Source organism: Styela clava, chromosome 15 (assembly GCF_964204865.1).
Source record: "Styela clava chromosome 15, kaStyClav1.hap1.2, whole genome shotgun sequence".
Classification (NCBI taxonomy): Eukaryota; Metazoa; Chordata; class Ascidiacea; order Stolidobranchia; family Styelidae; genus Styela; species Styela clava.
The window spans coordinates 8,444,224-8,458,045 of NC_135264.1; the positions used below are offsets into that span (position 1 = coordinate 8,444,224).

The window sequence follows — 13,822 nt, forward strand, 5'->3', positions numbered from 1 at the left end:
AAACAGAGCAAAATCGAATGAAACGGCGACGAAAAGCCTACGACACTCGGTATTCCCAGCCGGTCACCCATGCAAGTACTAACCAAGCCCGACATTGCTTAACTTCCGAGATCGAACAAGATCGGGTGCATTCAACGTGGTATGGCTGTAGGCGATAAAGTAGTAGTCTATTCGGCTATTTGTATTTCGCAGTTGTTAGAAAACACGGCAAAATCGAATGAAACGACGACGAAAAGCTTACGACACTCGGTATTCCCAGCCGGTTACCCATGCAAGTACTAACCGAACCCGACATTGCTTAACTTCCGTGATCGACGAGATCTGGTGCATTCAACGTGGTATGGTTGTAGGCGATAAAGTAGTAGTCTATTCGGCTATTTGTATTTCGCAATTGTTAGAAAACAGAGCAAAATCGAATGAAACGGCGACGAAAAGCCTACGACACTCGGTATTCCCAGCCGGTCACCCATGCAAGTACTAACCGAGCCCGACATTGCTTAACTTCCGAGATTGGGTGCATTCAACGTGGAATGGTTGTAGGCGATAAAGTAGTAGTCTATTCGGCTATTTGTATTTCGCAGTTGTTGGAAAACAGAGCAAAATCGAATGAAACGGCGACGAAAAGCCTACGACACTCAGTATTCCCAGCCGGTCACCCATGCAAGTACTAACCGAGCCCGACATTGCTTAACTTCCGAGATCGAACGAGATCGGGTGCATTCAACGTGGTATGGTCGTAGGCGATAAAGTAGTAGTCTATTCGGCTATTTGTATTTCGCAATTGTTGGAAAACAGAGCAAAATCGAATGAAACGGCGACGAAAAGCCTACGACACTCGGTATTCCCAGCCGGTCACCCATGCAAGTACTAACCGAGCCCGACATTGCTTAACTTCCGAGTTCGAACGAGATCGGGTGCATTCAACGTGGTATGATTGTAGGCGATAAAGTAGTAGTCTATTCGGCTATTTGTATTTCGCAGTTGTTGGAAAACAGAGCAAAATCGAATGAAACGGCGACGAAAAGCCTACGACACTCGGTATTCCCAGCCGGTCACCCATGCAAGTACTAACCGAGCCCGACATTGCTTAACTTCCGAGATCGAACGAGATCGGGTGCATTCAACGTGGTATGGTTGTAGGCGATAAAGTAGTAGTCTATTCGGCTATTTGTATTTCGCAGTTGTTCGAAAACAGAGCAAAATCGAATGAAGCGGCGACGAAAAGCCTACGACACTCGGTATTCCCAGCCGGTCACCCATGCAAGTACTAACCGAGCCCGACATTGCTTAACTTCCGAGATCGAACGAGATCGGGTGCATTCAACGTGGTATGGTTGTAGTCGATAAAGTAGTAGTCTGTTCTGCTATTTGTATTTTGCAGTTGTTTGAAAACAGAGAAAAAACGAATGGAACGGCGACGAAAAAAAAGCCTACGACGATCGGTATTCCCAGCCGGCCACCCATGCAAGTACTAACCGAGCCCGACATTGTTAACTTCCGAGATCGAACGAGATCGGGTGCATTCAACGTGGTATGGTTGTAGGCAATAAAGTAGTAGTCTATTCGGCTATTTGTATTTTGCAGTTGTTAGAAAACAGAGCAAAATCGAATGAAACGGCGACGAAAAGCCTACGACACTCGGTATTCCCAGCCGGTCACCCATGCAAGTACTAACCGAGCACGACATTGCTTAACTTCCGAGATCGAACGAGATCGGGTGCATTCACCGTGGTATGGTTGTAGGCGATAAAGTAGTAGTATATTCGGCTATTTGTATTTTGCAGTTGTTAGAAAACAGAGCAAAATCGAATTAAACGGCGACGAAAAGCCTACGACACTCGGTATTCCCAGCCGGTCACCCATGCAAGTACTAACCAAGCCCGACATTGCTTAACTTCCGAGATCAAACAAGATCGGGTGCATTCAACGTGGTATGGTTGTAGGCGATAAAGTAGTAGTCTATTCGGCTATTTGTATTTCGCAGTTGTTAGAAAACACAGCAAAATCGAATGAAACGACGACGAAAAGCTTACGACACTCGGTATTCCCAGCCGGTCACCCATGCAAGTACTAACCGAACCCGACATTGCTAAACTTCCGAGATCGACGAGATCGGGTGCATTCAATGCCCTACCTCATCTACTTACTTACCTATCTATACTCGACCTACTGCCGACCTCCTTCAACTTTCCTATCCTCAACCAACTGCCCTAGCTCCCTCAAACATCCTATCCTCGGCCCACTACGCCACCTACCTATCCTCAACCCACTGCTCTATCTCCCCAACTTTCACATCCTCGAACTACCGCTTTATCTCCCTCAACCTCTCTCTTTTCGACCTACTGTCCTATCTCCCTCAACCTACCTATCCTTGGACCCACTGCCTTATCTGCCACAACTTACCTATCTTTGACCTACGGTGCCATACTATTCGATACCTGATCTAACGGCGCTTTATTCACGACCCGATCGCCACACTGAACTTTACTATCTTGCGACCAACTGCCATGGGTTATACTGGTCGTGTATGCCAATGAGATGATTCAATCGTACGTCGACAAAACATGATTGACAGCATTCGTATATGTAGGCTGGAATATAAAATATTAAACAATAACCTTAATTGGCAGTTGAAAAATGTTTTACTAATTAGGCTACTGATGGTTTTTTGTTGGGAATAACAGATTACTAAATTTTAACAGGACGTTTTATGCCCTTAATAATTGGCCATGTCGTCAGTCTCGTGACAAATATGATGCTGATCCGAAATAAGCAATAGTGTTCTGGTCCGTATAAGTATTTTTCTTCAACATTTAATAGTAAAAGCGATGCCAAAGATTACGTAATAACTGCGCCCTTTTCAACTTCATTAAGTTGCAAATAAGATAAGCTCAATTTTGGGACTATGCGCTGAATTAAAGGGAAGTTGGCAACGCTAGCTACGACAAAACATTTCATGGCTCTAAAATAGTTTGGAAGGGATTACACTCACTGAGCGACTTATATTTTTGACTGTTTTTGACTTTTCAGTCTCCTCAGTCACGAAAAAGAAATTTGTATGTACAACAGAATATGGCAGAACATTCGTTGAAAATGACTAAGCGTGCAAATATTTTATTATTTCCTCAGTGTTTTGTCTTGAACGGAAATACAAGCGACATTGAATGAGTTTCTGAAAATGAACTCAGGCATGTCGATATCGAATGACCTTTCGAAATTTTAAAAACAGTCATCTCAAACCCGATGCCACCAGTAGCTTAATTAGTAGCACATTTTTAAGCCACTCATTATGGTTATTGATTACCAATTGAGATTCCATCCTACATTTACGAATGCCGTCAATCATATTTTGTCGACGTACGATTGAATCATCTCATTGGCATACTCGACCAGTATAACACATGGAGGTTGGTCGCAAGATAGTAGAGTTCTTTTTGACGATCTAGTCGTGATTGTAGCGCCGTTAGGATAGGGGCTGAGTGGTGTAGCGTCGTGTTGATGGAGGTCCGACAGTGGGTCGAGGGTGGGAAGTTTGCGGCAGATAGTGCAGTGGACGAAGGAAAGCAAAGTTGAAGGAGATATGGCAATGAGTCGAGGTTGAAGGGGATGGGAAATAGGACAGTGGGTCGAGGATAAGACGGTTGAGGGAGATAGGGCGGTGGGTCGAGGATAGGAAGTTTGAGCAGTTGGGCGAGGGCGACAGGGCAGAGGATCGAGAATAGGAAAGGGCAGTGGGTGGCGGATTTGTGATGGGATGAATGTTTAACGTCACTAGCTCTGAAGTCCAAACCAGAGGTCGGCAAACTTTTGTCGTTTGCGGGCCAAAATTACTCCGTTAAACACTTAAAACTGTCCTCGACCCACTGCCCCACCTCCATCTACTTACTTACCTATCTATACTCGACCTACTGCCCGACCTCCCTCAGCTTTCCTATCCTTGCCCCTCTACGCCACCTCCCTATCTCCCCAACTTTCACGTCCTCGAACCACCGCTTTATCTCCCTCAACCTCTCTCTTTTCAACCTACTGTCCCATCTCCCTCAACCTACCTATCCTCGGACCCACTGCCCTATCTGCCACAACTTACCTATCTTTGACCTACGGTGCCATACTATTCGATACCTGATCTAACGGCGCTTTATTCACGACCCGATCGCCACACTGAACTTTACTATCTTGCGACCAACTGCCATGGGTTATACTGATCGTGTATGCCAATGAGATGATTCAATCGTACGTCTACAAAACATGATTGACAGCATTCGTATATGTAGGCTGGAATCTCAAATATTAAACAATAACCCTAATTGGCAGTTTAAAATGTTTTACTAATTGGGCTACTGATGATCTTTTGTTGGGAATAACAGATTTCTAAATTTTAACAGGCCGTTTAGTGCGTCCTTTGCAACTTCATCAAGTTGCAGATAAGATAAGCTCAATTTTGGGACTATACGCTGAATTAAAGGGCAGTTGGTAACGCTAGCTACGACAAAACATTTCATGGCTCTAAAATAGTTTGGAAGGGATTACACTCACTGAGCGACTTATATTTTTGACTGTTTTTGACTTTTCAGTCTTCTCAGTCACGTAAAAGAAATTTGTATATACAACAGAATATGGCAGAACATTCGTTGAAAATGACTACGCGTGCAAATATTTTATTATTTCCTCATCGTTTTGCCTTGAACGGAAATACAAGCGACATTGAATGAGTTTCGGAAAATGAACTCAGGTTTGCAATATCGAATGGCATTTCAAAATTTTAAAAACAATCACCTCAAGCCCGACGCCATCAGTAGCTTATGTAGTAGCACGTTTTTAAGCCACTCATTATGGTTATTGATTACCAATTGAGATTCCAGCCTACATTTACGAATACCGTCAATCATGTTTTGTCGACGTACGTTTGAATCATCTCATTGGCATACTCGACCAGTATAACACATGGAAGTTGGTTGCAAGAAGGTGGAGTTCTTTTTGACGATCTAGTCGTGATTGTAGCGCCGTTAGGTTAGGGGCTGAGTGGTATAGCGTCGTAGGTCGAAGGTAAGTAACTTGATGGAGATCGGAAAGTGGGTCGAGGGTGGGAAATTTGAGGCGGATAGTGCAGTGGATAGAGGAAAGAAAAGTTGAGGGAGATATGGCAATGAGTCGAGGATAAAGAGGTTGAAGGGGATAGGAACTTTGGGCGAAATAGGACAGTGGATCGAGGATAGGAAGGTTGAGGGAGAAAGGGCAGTAACTTCACTGGCTCTGAAGTCTAAACCCGAGGTCGGCAAACTTTTGTCGTTTGCGTGCCAAAAGTACTCCGTTAAACACTTAAAACTGTCCTCGACACTGCCCGACCTTCCTCAACTTTCCTAGACCCTCTGCTCTTTCTCCCCAACTTTCACATTCTCGAACCACCGCTTTATCCCCTCAACCTCTCTCTTTTCGACTTACTGTCCTATCTCCCTCAACCTAGCTATCCTCAGACCCACTCCCCTATCTGCCACAACTTACTTTGGCCTACGGTGTTATACTATTCGGTACCTGACCTAACGGCGCTTTATTCACGACCCGATCGCCACACTGAACTTTACTATCTTGTGACCAACTTCCATGGGTTATACTGGTCGTGTATGCCAATGAGATGATTCAATCGTACTTCGACAAAACATGATTGACAGCATTCGTATATGTAGGCTGGAATCTCAAATATTAAACAATAACCTTAATTAGCAGTTTACAAATGTTTTACTAATTGGGCTACTGATGGTTTTTTTTGTTGGGAATAACGGTATTCTAAATTTAAACAGGCCGTTTTTTGCCCTTAATAATTGGCCATGTCGTCAGTCTCGTGACAAATATGATTCTGATCCGAAATAAGCAATAGTGCTCTGGTAGTATTTTTCTTCAACATTTTATAGTAAAAGCGATGCCAAAGATAACGTACTAACTACGCGGCGCTTTATCCGCGACCCGATCGCCACACTGAATTTACGATCTTGTGACCAACTTCCATGGGTTATACTGGTCGTGTATGCCAATGAGATGATTCAATCGTACTTCGACAAAACATGATTGACAGCATTCGTATATGTAGGCTGGTATCTCAAATATTAAACAATAACCTTAATTGGCAGTTTAAAAATGTTTTACTATTTGGGCTACTGATGTTTTTTTTGTTGGGAATAACGGTTTTCTAAATTTTAACAGGCCGTTTTATGCCCTCAATAATTGGCCATGTCGTCAGTCTCGTGACAAATATGATGCTGATCCGAAATAAGCAATAGTGCTCTGGTAGTATTTTTCTTCAACATTTTATAGTAAATGCGATGAGAAAGATAACGTACTAACTGCGTCCTTTGCAACTTCATTAAGTTGCAGATAAGATAAGCTCAATTTTGGGACTATACGCTGAATTAAAGGGCAGTTGGTAACGCTAGCTACGACAAAACATTTCATGGCTCTAAAATAGTTTGGAAGGGATTACACTCACTGAGCGACTTATATTTTTGACTGTTTTTGACTTTTCAGCCTTCTCAGTCACGTAAAAGAAATTTGTATATACAACAGAATATGACAGAACATTCGTTGAAAATGACTAAGCGTGCATATATTTTATTATTTCATCATCGTTTTATCTTGAAGGGAAATACAAGCGACATTGAATGAGTTTCGGAAAATGAACTCAGGTTTGCGATATCGAATGGCATTTCAAAATTTTAAAAACAATCACCTCAAACCCGACGCCATCAGTAGCTTATGTAGTAGCACATTTTTAAGCCACTCATTATGGTTATTGATTACCAATTGAGATTCCAGCCTACATTTACGAATGCCTACAATCATGTTTTGTCGACGTACGATTGAATCATCTCATTGGCATACTCGACCAGTATAACACATGGAAGTTGGTTGCAAGATGGTGGAGTTCTTTTTGACGATCTAGTCGTGATTGTAGCACCGTTAGGTTAGGGCCGAGTGGTATAGCGTCGTAGGTCGAAGGTAAGTAACTTGATGGAGATCGGAAAGTGGGTCGAGGGTGGGATATTTGAGGCAGATAGTGCAGTAGATAGAGGAAAGAAAAGTTGAGGGAGATATGGCAATGAGTCGAGGATAAAGAGGTTGAAGGGGATAGGAAGTTTGGGCGAAATAGGACAGTGGATCGAGGGTAGGACGGTTGAGGGAGATAGGGCGGTGGGTCGAGGATAGGAAGGTTGAGGGAGAAAGGGCAACTTCACTGGCTCTGATGAAGTCTAAACCCGAGGTCGGCAAACTTTTGTCGTTTGCGTGCCAAAAGTACTCCGTTAATAAAACACTTAAAACTGTCCTCGACCCACTGCCCTATCTCCATGACACACTGCCCGACCTCCCTCAATTTTCCTATCCTCGACCCTCTGCTCTTTCTCCCCAACTTTCACATTCTCGAACCACCGCTTTATCTCCCTCAACCTCTCTCTTTTCGACTTACTGTCCTATCTCCCTCAACCTAGCTATCCTCAGACCCACTCCCCTATCTGCCACAACTTACTTATCTTTGACCTACGGTGCTATACTATTCGGTACCTGACCTAACGGCGCTTTATTCACGACCCGATCGCCACACTGAACTTTACTATCTTGTGACCAACTTCCATGGGTTATACTGGTCGTGTATGCCAATGAGATGATTCAATCGTACTTCGACAAAACATGATTGACAGCATTCGTATATGTAGGCTGGAATCTCAAATATTAAACAATAACCTTAATTGGCAGTTTAAAAATGTTTAACTAATTGGGCTACTGATGGTTTTTTTGTTGGGAATTACAGTATTCTAAATTTTAGCAGCCCGCTTTATGCCCTCAATAATTGGCATGTCTTGAGTCTTGTGACAGATATGATGCTGATCCGAAATAAGCAATAGTGCTCTGGTCGGTATAAAGTTTTTTTTTTCCAACATTTAATAGTAAAAGCGATGCCAAAGATAACGTACTAACTGCGTCCTTTGCAACTTCATTAAGTTGCAGATAAGATAAGCTCAATTTTGGGACTATACGCTGAATTAAAGGGCAGTTGGTAACGCTAGCTACGACAAAACATTTCATGGCTCTAAAATAGTTTGGAAGGGATTACACTCACTGAGCGACTTATATTTTTGACTGTTTTTGACTTTTCAGCCTTCTCAGTCACGTAAAAGAAATTTGTATATACAACAGAATATGACAGAACATTCGTTGAAAATGACTAAGCGTGCATATATTTTATTATTTCATCATCGTTTTATCTTGAACGGAAATACAAGCGACATTCAATGAGTTTCGGAAAATGAACTCAGGTTTGCGATATCGAATGGCATTTCGAAATTTTAAAAACAATCACCTCAAGCCCGACGCCATCAGTAGCTTATGTAGTAGCACGTTTTTAAGCCACTCATTATGGTTATTGATTACCAATTGAGATTCCAGCCTACATTTACGAATCCCGTCAATCATGTTTTGTCGACGCACGTTTGAATCATCTCATTGGCATACTCGACCAGTATAACACATGGAAGTTGGTTGCAAGATGGTGGAGTTCTTTTTGACGATCTAGTCGTGATTGTAGCGCCGTTAGGTTAGGGGCTGAGTGGTATAGCGACGAAGGTAAGTAACTTGATGGAGATCGGAAAGTGGGTCGAGGGTGGGAAATTTGAGGCGGATAGTGCAGTGGATAGAGGAAAGAAAAGTTGAGGGAGATATGGCAATGAGTCGAGGATAAAGAGGTTGAAGGGGATAGGAAGTTTGGGCGAAATAGGACGGTGGATCGAGGATAGGACGGTTGAGGGAGAAAGGGCAGAACTTCACTGGCTCTGAAGTCTAAACCCGAGGTCGGCAAACTTTTGTCGTTTGCGTGCCAAAAGTACTCCGTTAAACACTTAAAACTGTCCTCGACACACTGCCCGACCTTCCTCAACTTTCCTAGACCCTCTGCTCTTTCTCCCCAACTTTCACATTCTCGAACCACCGCTTTATCTCCCTCAACCTCTCTCTTTTCGACTTACTGTCCTATCTCCCTCAACCTAGCTATCCTCAGACCCACTCCCCTATCTGCCACAACTTACTTTGGCCTACGGTGCTATACTATTCGGTACCTGACCTAACGGCGCTTTATTCACGACCCGATCGCCACACTGAACTTTACTATCTTGTGACCAACTTCCATGGGTTATACTGGTCGTGTATGCCAATGAGATGATTCAATCGTACTTCGACAAAACATGATTGACAGCATTCGTATATGTAGGCTGGAATCTCAAATATTAAACAATAACCTTAATTAGCAGTTTACAAATGTTTTACTAATTGGGCTACTGATGGTTTTTTTTGTTGGGAATAACGGTATTCTAAATTTTAACAGGCCGTTTTTTGCCCTTAATAATTGGCCATGTCGTCAGTCTCGTGACAAATATGATTCTGATCCGAAATAAGCAATAGTGCTCTGGTAGTATTTTTCTTCAACATTTTATAGTAAAAGCGATGCCAAAGATAACGTACTAACTACGCGGCGCTTTATCCGCGACCCGATCGCCACAATGAATTTCCGATCTTGTGACCAACTTCCATGGGTTATACTGGTCGTGTATGCCAATGAGATGATTCAATCGTACTTCGACAAAACATGATTGACAGCATTCGTATATGTAGGCTGGTATCTCAAATATTAAACAATAACCTTAATTGGCAATTTAAAAATGTTTTACTAATTGGGCTACTGATGTTTTTTTTGTTGGGAATAACGGTTTTCTAAATTTTAACAGGCCGTTTTATGCCCTTAATAATTGGCCATGTCGTCAGTCTCGTGACAAATATGATGCTGATCCGAAATAAGCAATAGTGCTCTGGTAGTATTTTTCTTTAACATTTTATAGTAAATGCGATGAGAAAGATAACGTACTAACTGCGTCCTTTGCAACTTCATTAAGTTGCAGATAAGATAAGCTCAATTTTGGGACTATACGCTGAATTAAAGGGCAGTTGGTAACGCTAGCTACGACAAAACATTTCATGGCTCTAAAATAGTTTGGAAGGGATTACACTCACTGAGCGACTTATATTTTTGACTGTTTTTGACTTTTCAGCCTTCTCAGTCACGTAAAAGAAATTTGTATATACAACAGAATATGACAGAACATTCGTTGAAAATGACTAAGCGTGCATATATTTTATTATTTCATCATCGTTTTATCTTGAACGGAAATACAAGCGACATTGAATGAGTTTCGGAAAATGATCTCAGGTTTGCGATATCGAATGGCATTTCAAAATTTTAAAAACAATCACCTCAAACCCGACGCCATCAGTAGCTTATGTAGTAGCACATTTTTAAGCCACTCATTATGGTTATTGATTACCAATTGAGATTCCAGCCTACATTTACGAATGCCGTCAATCATGTTTTGTCGACGTACGATTGAATCATCTCATTGGCATACTCGACCAGTATAACACATGGAAGTTGGTTGCAAGATGGTGGAGTTCTTTTTGACGATCTAGTCGTGATTGTAGCACCGTTAGGTTAGGGCCGAGTGGTATAGCGTCGTAGGTCGAAGGTAAGTAACTTGATGGAGATCGGAAAGTGGGTCGAGGGTGGGATATTTGAGGCAGATAGTGCAGTAGATAGAGGAAAGAAAAGTTGAGGGAGATATGGCAATGAGTCGAGGATAAAGAGGTTGAAGGGGATAGGAAGTTTGGGCGAAATAGGACAGTGGATCGAGGGTAGGACGGTTGAGGGAGATAGGGCGGTGGGTCGAGGATAGGAAGGTTGAGGGAGAAAGGGCAACTTCACTGGCTCTGATGAAGTCTAAACCCGAGGTCGGCAAACTTTTGTCGTTTGCGTGCCAAAAGTACTCCGTTATTAAAACACTTAAAACTGTCCTCGACCCACTGCCCTATCTCCATGACACACTGCCCGACCTCCCTCAATTTTCCTATCCTCGACCCTCTGCTCTTTCTCCCCAACTTTCACATTCTCGAACCACCGCTTTATCTCCCTCAACCTCTCTCTTTTCGACTTACTGTCCTATCTCCCTCAACCTAGCTATCCTCAGACCCACTCCCCTATCTGCCACAACTTACTTATCTTTGACCTACGGTGCTATACTATTCGGTACCTGACCTAACGGCGCTTTATTCACGACCCGATCGCCACACTGAACTTTACTATCTTGTGACCAACTTCCATGGGTTATACTGGTCGTGTATGCCAATGAGATGATTCAATCGTACTTCGACAAAACATGATTGACAGCATTCGTATATGTAGGCTGGAATCTCAAATATTAAACAATAACCTTAATTGGCAGTTTAAAAATGTTTAACTAATTGGGCTACTGATGGTTTTTTTGTTGGGAATTACAGTATTCTAAATTTTAGCAGCCCGCTTTATGCCCTCAATAATTGGCATGTCTTGAGTCTTGTGACAGATATGATGCTGATCCGAAATAAGCAATAGTGCTCTGGTCGGTATAAAGTTTTTTTTTTCCAACATTTAATAGTAAAAGCGATGCCAAAGATAACGTACTAACTGCGTCCTTTGCAACTTCATTAAGTTGCAGATAAGATAAGCTCAATTTTGGGACTATACGCTGAATTAAAGGGCAGTTGGTAACGCTAGCTACGACAAAACATTTCATGGCTCTAAAATAGTTTGGAAGGGATTACACTCACTGAGCGACTTATATTTTTGACTGTTTTTGACTTTTCAGCCTTCTCAGTCACGTAAAAGAAATTTGTATATACAACAGAATATGACAGAACATTCGTTGAAAATGACTAAGCGTGCATATATTTTATTATTTCATCATCGTTTTATCTTGAACGGAAATACAAGCGACATTGAATGAGTTTCGGAAAATGAACTCAGGTTTGCGATATCGAATGGCATTTCAAAATTTTAAAAACAATTACCTCAAGCCCGACGCCATCAGTAGCTTATGTAGTAGCACGTTTTTAAGCCACTCATTATGGTTATTGATTACCAATTGAGATTCCAGCCTACATTTACGAATCCCGTCAATCATGTTTTGTCGACGCACGTTTGAATCATCTCATTGGCATACTCGACCAGTATAACACATGGAAGTTGGTTGCAAGATGGTGGAGTTCTTCTTGACGATCTAGTCGTGATTGTAGCGCCGTTAGGTTAGGGGCTGAGTGGTATAGCGTCGAAGGTAAGTAACTTGATGGAGATCGGAAAGTGGGTCGAGGGTGGGAAATTTGAGGCGGATAGTGCAGTGGATAGAGGAAAGAAAAGTTGAGGGAGATATGGCAATGAGTCGAGGATAAAGAGGTTGAAGGGGATAGGAAGTTTGGGCGAAATAGGACGGTGGATCGAGGATAGGACGGTTGAGGGAGAAAGGGCAGAACTTCACTGGCTCTGAAGTCTAAACCCGAGGTCGGCAAACTTTTGTCGTTTGCGTGCCAAAAGTACTCCGTTAAACACTTAAAACTGTCCTCGACACACTGCCCGACCTTCCTCAACTTTCCTAGACCCTCTGCTCTTTCTCCCCAACTTTCACATTCTCGAACCACCGCTTTATCTCCCTCAACCTCTCTCTTTTCGACTTACTGTCCTATCTCCCTCAACCTAGCTATCCTCAGACCCACTCCCCTATCTGCCACAACTTACTTTGGCCTACGGTGCTATACTATTCGGTACCTGACCTAACGGCGCTTTATTCACGACCCGATCGCCACACTGAACTTTACTATCTTGTGACCAACTTCCATGGGTTATACTGGTCGTGTATGCCAATGAGATGATTCAATCGTACTTCGACAAAACATGATTGACAGCATTCGTATATGTAGGCTGGAATCTCAAATATTAAACAATAACCTTAATTGGCAGTTTAAAAATGTTTAACTAATTGGGCTACTGATGGTTTTTTTGTTGGGAATTACAGTATTCTAAATTTTAGCAGCCCGCTTTATGCCCTCAATAATTGGCATGTCTTGAGTCTTGTGACAGATATATGATGCTGATCCGAAATAAGCAATAGTGCTCTGGTCGGTATAAAGTTTTTTTTTTCCAACATTTAATAGTAAAAGCGATGCCAAAGATAACGTACTAACTGCGTCCTTTGCAACTTCATTAAGTTGCAGATAAGATAAGCTCAATTTTGGGACTATACGCTGAATTAAAGGGCAGTTGGTAACGCTAGCTACGACAAAACATTTCATGGCTCTAAAATAGTTTGGAAGGGATTACACTCACTGAGCGACTTATATTTTTGACTGTTTTTGACTTTTCAGCCTTCTCAGTCACGTAAAAGAAATTTGTATATACAACAGAATATGACAGAACATTCGTTGAAAATGACTAAGCGTGCATATATTTTATTATTTCATCATCGTTTTATCTTGAACGGAAATACAAGCGACATTGAATGAGTTTCGGAAAATGAACTCAGGTTTGCGATATCGAATGGCATTTCAAAATTTTAAAAACAATCACCTCAAGCCCGACGCCATCAGTAGCTTATGTAGTAGCACGTTTTTAAGCCACTCATTATGGTTATTGATTACCAATTGAGATTCCAGCCTACATTTACGAATCCCGTCAATCATGTTTTGTCGACGCACGTTTGAATCATCTCATTGGCATACTCGACCAGTATAACACATGGAAGTTGGTTGCAAGATGGTGGAGTTCTTTTTGACGATCTAGTCGTGATTGTGTAGTAGTGATTGTAGATCCAGTTGCTGCCGCTCGTATTGAAACTTTTTGAGGTGACTGTTTTTAAAATTTTGAAAATTTTGAAAAGCGGTACGGAGCACTTGGCTTTATCAAGGGTTTGTCCTGGCGCCCCTTGAT

General features: G+C 42.2%; 6 non-coding genes and 4 pseudogenes across 6 annotated transcripts; all 10 read right to left on the bottom strand.

The window, feature by feature from the left end:
- Window positions 1-34: 34 nt before the first annotated feature.
- On the bottom strand, window positions 35-153 carry LOC144416242 (5S ribosomal RNA). The gene has a single exon (XR_013472135.1). It is a non-coding gene; the product is annotated as a 5S ribosomal RNA (ribosomal RNA).
- An 81-nt stretch (window positions 154-234) lies between these two features.
- Window positions 235-352, bottom strand: LOC144413016 (5S ribosomal RNA; annotated as a pseudogene).
- Window positions 353-433: 81 nt separating this feature from the next.
- Window positions 434-542, bottom strand: LOC144412973 (5S ribosomal RNA; annotated as a pseudogene).
- An 81-nt stretch (window positions 543-623) lies between these two features.
- LOC144412529 (5S ribosomal RNA) lies at window positions 624-742 on the bottom strand. The gene has a single exon (XR_013469084.1). It is a non-coding gene; the product is annotated as a 5S ribosomal RNA (ribosomal RNA).
- Window positions 743-823: 81 nt separating this feature from the next.
- LOC144415504 (5S ribosomal RNA) lies at window positions 824-942 on the bottom strand. Its single transcript, XR_013471395.1, has one exon. It is a non-coding gene; the product is annotated as a 5S ribosomal RNA (ribosomal RNA).
- An 81-nt stretch (window positions 943-1,023) lies between these two features.
- On the bottom strand, window positions 1,024-1,142 carry LOC144414390 (5S ribosomal RNA). The gene has a single exon (XR_013470280.1). It is a non-coding gene; the product is annotated as a 5S ribosomal RNA (ribosomal RNA).
- Window positions 1,143-1,223: 81 nt separating this feature from the next.
- On the bottom strand, window positions 1,224-1,342 carry LOC144415354 (5S ribosomal RNA). Its single transcript, XR_013471246.1, has one exon. It is a non-coding gene; the product is annotated as a 5S ribosomal RNA (ribosomal RNA).
- Window positions 1,343-1,427: 85 nt separating this feature from the next.
- Window positions 1,428-1,545, bottom strand: LOC144412483 (5S ribosomal RNA; annotated as a pseudogene).
- An 81-nt stretch (window positions 1,546-1,626) lies between these two features.
- On the bottom strand, window positions 1,627-1,745 carry LOC144417537 (5S ribosomal RNA; annotated as a pseudogene).
- Window positions 1,746-1,826: 81 nt separating this feature from the next.
- On the bottom strand, window positions 1,827-1,945 carry LOC144415875 (5S ribosomal RNA). Its single transcript, XR_013471769.1, has one exon. It is a non-coding gene; the product is annotated as a 5S ribosomal RNA (ribosomal RNA).
- Window positions 1,946-13,822: the final 11,877 nt, after the last annotated feature.